This window comes from Lathyrus oleraceus, chromosome 2 (assembly GCF_024323335.1).
Source record: "Lathyrus oleraceus cultivar Zhongwan6 chromosome 2, CAAS_Psat_ZW6_1.0, whole genome shotgun sequence".
NCBI lineage: Eukaryota > Viridiplantae > Streptophyta > Magnoliopsida > Fabales > Fabaceae > Lathyrus > Lathyrus oleraceus.
In genome coordinates, this window is record NC_066580.1 from 491,645 (window position 1) to 497,730 (window position 6,086).

Genomic DNA, 6,086 nt, shown 5'->3' on the forward strand with positions numbered 1-6,086 from the left:
ACTGCTCGTGATGTCAATGTTCCGCTAAGTGGCGCCATACCACCCGCTTCCCATGCATCACTCTATTCCTAGGTTTCCTAGATTTCACTCATAGCCTGGGTATTGGGCCTTTTACCTCGAGTAACTCCCACCCCAAAACAGTGGAACCACCTGTACAGAGGACGGCAACAACATGATAGTATGATGCATGCAGACATTAATGCAAATATATACACACTGGTCAGAATAATAAATGCAATAAATCAAACATACAAGCAACCTAAACTAATCCTAGAACGCTAGGAAGGACTCGCTTAGGGACGATGGACCAGCATAGGTCTACATCGCAATTCCCCAGCAGAGTCGCCAGCTGTCGCATCCTGCGAAAAAACAACCGGCGAGCCTAAAAATAAAAACACACAGAGCCGCCACTAAACGTTATTTATCCCAAGATAGGGAAAGGAAACGCTCAGAGAAACCTGGAAAGACATGGTCTCGCGACCAGAGAGAAAAGGTTCGGGAGTCGGTTACGCGAGGGGAAGGTATTAGCACCCCTCACGTCCGTCGTACTCGACGGGATCCACGTCCTAGAATAAAGAAAAGGTTGCTAAACATCACACACACACACGGGGAACGCAGGTGGGGTTAAAAGAAACGGGCTCGATAAGGTATCGCACCTCATGCCTACATATCTTGTCTGGAACAAGAATCAGAGCCTCTGTAGTTCGGCTTACGCACGCCAAACAACACAAAACAATCATACAAACACACAAGGGTGGCAAACATGGAGCCCGACAACCACTGGATGGAATTACGTCGGCATCCGAACCAAAACACACTCAAAAGGGCAAACGTGGAGCCCGACAGCCAATCACTGGGCTTACGTCGGCATCCGAACCCAAAACACACTCAAAAGGGCAAACGTGGAGCCCGACAGCCAATCACTGGGCTTACGTCGGCATCCGAGCCAAAACACAATCAGATAACAAACAAACACACGCAAAAAAGAAAAAGGTTGCCCGGAGCGGTCTCGCGCGACCACCTGCCTACATACCTCGTCTGGAACGAGGATCAGGGCGATGTAGTTCCCCTGAAAGGGACTAAATTGCTAACCAGAAACCGAGGGGAAAACACGACACTAGGGAGCTGAGACTCGAGCCTAATGTTGTCATGCAAAGTCACCCTAAGTTCGGTTTTCTATCCTACTTGCATAAGCAAACTAACCTAACCAGGAAAGAAGCTAGCACACAAGCATACAATCATATATCATCAAATGAGAACAGGTATCTCAAACAAGCATGTCAATCAGATATCCACATAACACGCACTATAGCCAAACAAGGGGCTCAATCAATCAGGTTTGACTGCCTAAGCAATCGTCTGTACAGGCTGTGTTTGCTCTTAACCTTGCCATTACGAGGCTAAGGTGAAGCAGATGAAGAGGTGAAGTGAGGATCAGACCTCACAGCTCATATCCCTAACCAGGGAGAGCTTCTGACAAATGAGCATGGGTCCAGAATAGGGGAACCCTTCTATACTCGGAGACTCTGACTCAATGTGCACTGCACAGATCTTGGGCTTTTGATCTCAATGCTACAACCATGTAATGGGAGCAAGGAGAAGACTCACTGAATAGTGGGGGACAGGCTGCTTGTCCCTACCTTCCACCAATTGCCTTACTTTGAAGGGCTTTTCCTGCTTGGGCTTAAAAATAAACATACACAATCATTGCCTCTTAAGGAGGACTTCAGACATTTATTTGCCCGGCCCGGTAACAGCCGGGTCTCCAGACTACATGAAGTAAGAAGGTTATACCTCAAATGCAAGTTGCTTAAGCAAAGCAAAGCAATAGTTCACAAGGAACTGAGCAACTAAAGTACCTGGAAACAGTCAAACACAGTTAATACCCAGACAGGCAAACTATAAACAATAAACAGTTAACCAGCTTAAACAAACTATGCACAACACAAGGCAAGCTCAAGGCTTAAGCCCAAGCTTCAACACCTACAAAACAATGCTATGTTAGTGTACAAACATCCACAACATCAATTAAAATCAACTTGTATCATTCTCCATGTACATTATGCTTTTGATCCTGAAAAACCAAGCAAATATTAGCAACTAGACCACTAGGCCAAGCCTAGGGTCCAAAAGCAAGAAAAAACTCAAAACAGCAAGGTATTCATTAACCAACATCAAATTAACATCAAACAAGAGCAAACATCATTGGTCTCATGTTTATATCATCCATCATGTTCAATTCATGCACAAAACAATCCATATTGGTTCAAATGAAGCATCAAACATACAAACAGAAGTACTGCATTCAAATCCCTATCAAAATAAATCCAAAAATTCTCAAATTAATTACACCTAAACAGGGGATAATCAAGGTCTACCATGTCAAATTTGAGCTCAATTGGGCAAATGAAACCATGTCAATGAAAATCCACAAAAACAGACACAATTTCATGCTCCAATTCACACCATCAATGCATACATCCACTTCAAAAATTCATATCTCATTGGAAACTAAAAAGAAATGGATGAGACCAAAACAGGGAGGTCCTAACATGTGTCTAGTTCATGCATATCAAATTTCATGGCCATACAATACAATATGAGGATTTCCCAATCAATCTACCAACATGTATCACATGAGCTTGCAATTTCAACAACCAGAAATGAAAAATCAAGATTAAATTGAAAATACAGTGAAAAATCCTACAAAAATTCATCAAGCATCCTAACATGTCAACAAGTCATCATGCAAAATTTCAGCCAATTCCAACATGCATAGGTCATCCAATTAAATTCAACAAGTTGACATCAAGAGGTGTGACACAAATTGTCACACCTAAGTTCCAGAATTTGCTGCTCTCTAACCAGGTATCAAAAATTCATGAAATTTACATATAAATGAACATCAATGAGTCTACAATCATCACAAAAAATTTCAAGAATTTATTTTACATTTTGTGCATTTCATGATCAAATTGGTAGAATGTATCAAAATGTGACATACATTAGAAAAGCCTATGCCAAATAAAATATTTGCCAAGCACAACTTTGACCAATAGGTCAAAAAAATTCTACACAAGTCAACAAAGTCAAGGAAAAAATCTCCATATTTTTAGGAATTTTTTACTATTTTTTATGAATTTTTTAAAGGTGTTATCAATTTTCTAAATAATTAAAATGAATTACTTAAATTCCAATGGCATATCTGTAATTTTCAGGCGGGAGCGGGAAACTTCCTGTTTGAAAATTCAAACAGGAATTTGGATCAAAACGCATCCTGGCTTCATCTTCCCCACGAAACATTTCCAGAAAATTAAAAAAAACGATGAACATCAAAAGTCAAAAGAAATGGACATGCATATAGTCGTTGAACTCGTCTTCTCAAGCACATTCCAAATATCCAATCTATTCGTCCTAATTGTTCCTCTATCACACGAATCAAGCAACCTAGGGTTTATATTCATACTTTCAAATCGCGATTTCTCACACTACAGGCAATCATTTTCTAAACCACAAACAGCATCAAAACCTACATTTCATGATCTTTCTAACGCCTATAATTATGAAGCATTTGGTGAGATTCGAATTTTGCTCAAACCTGGAATGGCAGTGCTCGAATCGTTGTTCTTGGAGCTCCATTTGTCAAAACAGCAACAGTAGAGGGATAGGGAAGGTGAATGCTACGCTCCGTTTCAATTTCCTCCACTCCTAGTGCGCACGGTTTGGATTTGCCATTGATGAGGTGAAATTGGACAGCCACGATACAGTGCTCTTCTTCCTCCAATCTCCCAAAACAGTCCTAGAGGATGATGATGTGAGTCCAATGCAACAAAAATCGTGAGATTTGGTTGAAGAATGAGGAAGAAACTTGAAATTGAAGCTTTGTGTTCTTGAGAGAATTTTGAGAATTTGGAGAGTTTCTAGATCCAACTTTGGGAAATGCAACTTTCTGTTATGATTAACCAATGATTATGAATATATATGTGCACTTAATCCAAGCTTAATCCACCTAATTAGCAATTTTGACATGTTAAGTGAAATTGGTTATTTTGCAAAGTGGGGGCAAAATTGTAATTTCACCATGACAGCTAGTGCCACCTGTTTTGACAGCTCATACACCTCCCAAATATCATATGTGATGTGTAGAAACTATTCCCATTCCAATTGGTTGAGTATTTCTCAAAATCATATGTGTGTGGTAATTGATCCATTTTGTGCATTTCATTTTTCAACCCAAAACTCAAACCATGTGCATTAACCATGAAGTGAATATTCAAACACACTTAAAATGCCATTCCTGAGGTGTTGGAAAAAGTCCCATTCAAAAATTCCAATTATTTTGACATTTGGACAATTTTGCCCCTGGTCCAATTCAGCTGTCCAGTTGAAAAGTGACTTTTTGCCTTGGCCATTTTTGGGAAAATCCAATTATGCACCCTCAAAGTACATGTCAAATGGAGTTTGTGCATATAAAGAACTTGCAATTTGGACAAAGTATGTGATAGTTATGGCCTCCTGATTACGGTCTTTTCTGAAATTCACTGAGCCATATCTTGCAAACCGTACATTGGATTTTCAAGTTCTTGGACTTTTTGGAAAGGTGAGAACAAGATCTACATCTGTCATGTTGAACAATTTTTCATTTGAAGCTTCCTTGGACTTCTGTTTTTGAGGTCAAAAACTTTCCATTTTTGGAAACTTCAGCTACAAGTCACTTTCTATTTTTGGCAGTTTTTGTCCTGACTTGATTTTCTTCAATTTTAAGCTTTGCAATGTCATTTAACACTTGTTCCAACATGAATGAAGTGCGTCTAACTTGTTTCCACCTCCAAATCCATCAGATCATGTACAGTTGACCACAGTTGACTTTTCATCTGACAGATGAATTTGGCAATGCATAGATCAAATTGAACCCCAATCTTCAACTGAAATGGCTCAAGGGTGAAACCCTAGCCTCAATAATCACCATATAATCACAAAATGAAACTCATAACCATCAGAAACCTCATCTCCTGATCCAGCCCTGACTGGCCCAATACAACTGATTAGGGTTGACCAGTGGTCAAAACCCTAATCTCAAGGAATCAGCCTCAATCTTCTGATGACATCCAATCATGATGATGATGTATCATTTCAAACCAGATGAAGACCAATACCCTTGAGCATCATGAAACCCTAATCCACAGCCCAATCCTCAGATGGCCCATGATCAATCAATAAAACCCTGGCTTGCACTTGACTTCCTCATCTCCTGATCAAGACTTGGGAAGATGGCTTGCACAATGTAACCACATGATATGCAATATGAAAATGCCTAATGACCTAAAATATATGTAATATGTTAAGCTTAGTCCCAAGAGAGGAGGGCAAATTTTGAGGTGTTACAGTAATTGACGTGTAATCTTTGAGATTGTAATCAATTTGATTATTGGATTAAGTCTCGTTGAGAAGCAAAAATCACTCTGACAAATGGACTGGACTAACCTTGCTAACGGTGAACCAGGATAAAAATATCTTGTCATTTTTTTATCTTTGTTGTTATTGTCTTTGGGTCGCAAAAAAGTTATCTTATTTGAAACCCAATTCAATCCCCTATTTCTTGTTTTTTTTTAACCTTCATTATGGGTCAATATGACAAAAGAAAATTGGAGGATAATGACATACAATCTGCACCACTAAAGCTTTTGAGGGATGGAACAACTAAGAAAGAAAGTAAGAACAAGTATTCAACCAGGTCAAAAGCTGGTAGCTCCAAACACTCAAGATGAAGTGCCTCTACTAGAACATTAGGGGTTTGGCTAATAGTCCCTCAAAATTAGCTATGAAGAATTTTTTACTCTAATAATCCTGATATAATCATCATAGTTTAACCATTTAGTGATTTTCCTATTACTTGGCTAAGGTGCTACTAATTTTTGGGATAACTTGATGCCCAATATCTGGTGCTTATGTAAAATTAATATTAACCCTACCATAATACATGTACACAGTCAACTTGTTGCTTTTACTATTATTCATGAGTCTAGAACTTTTGTTATCATTGTTATTTATGCTTCAAATTGTACAAGATCATAAGAGATTTATGG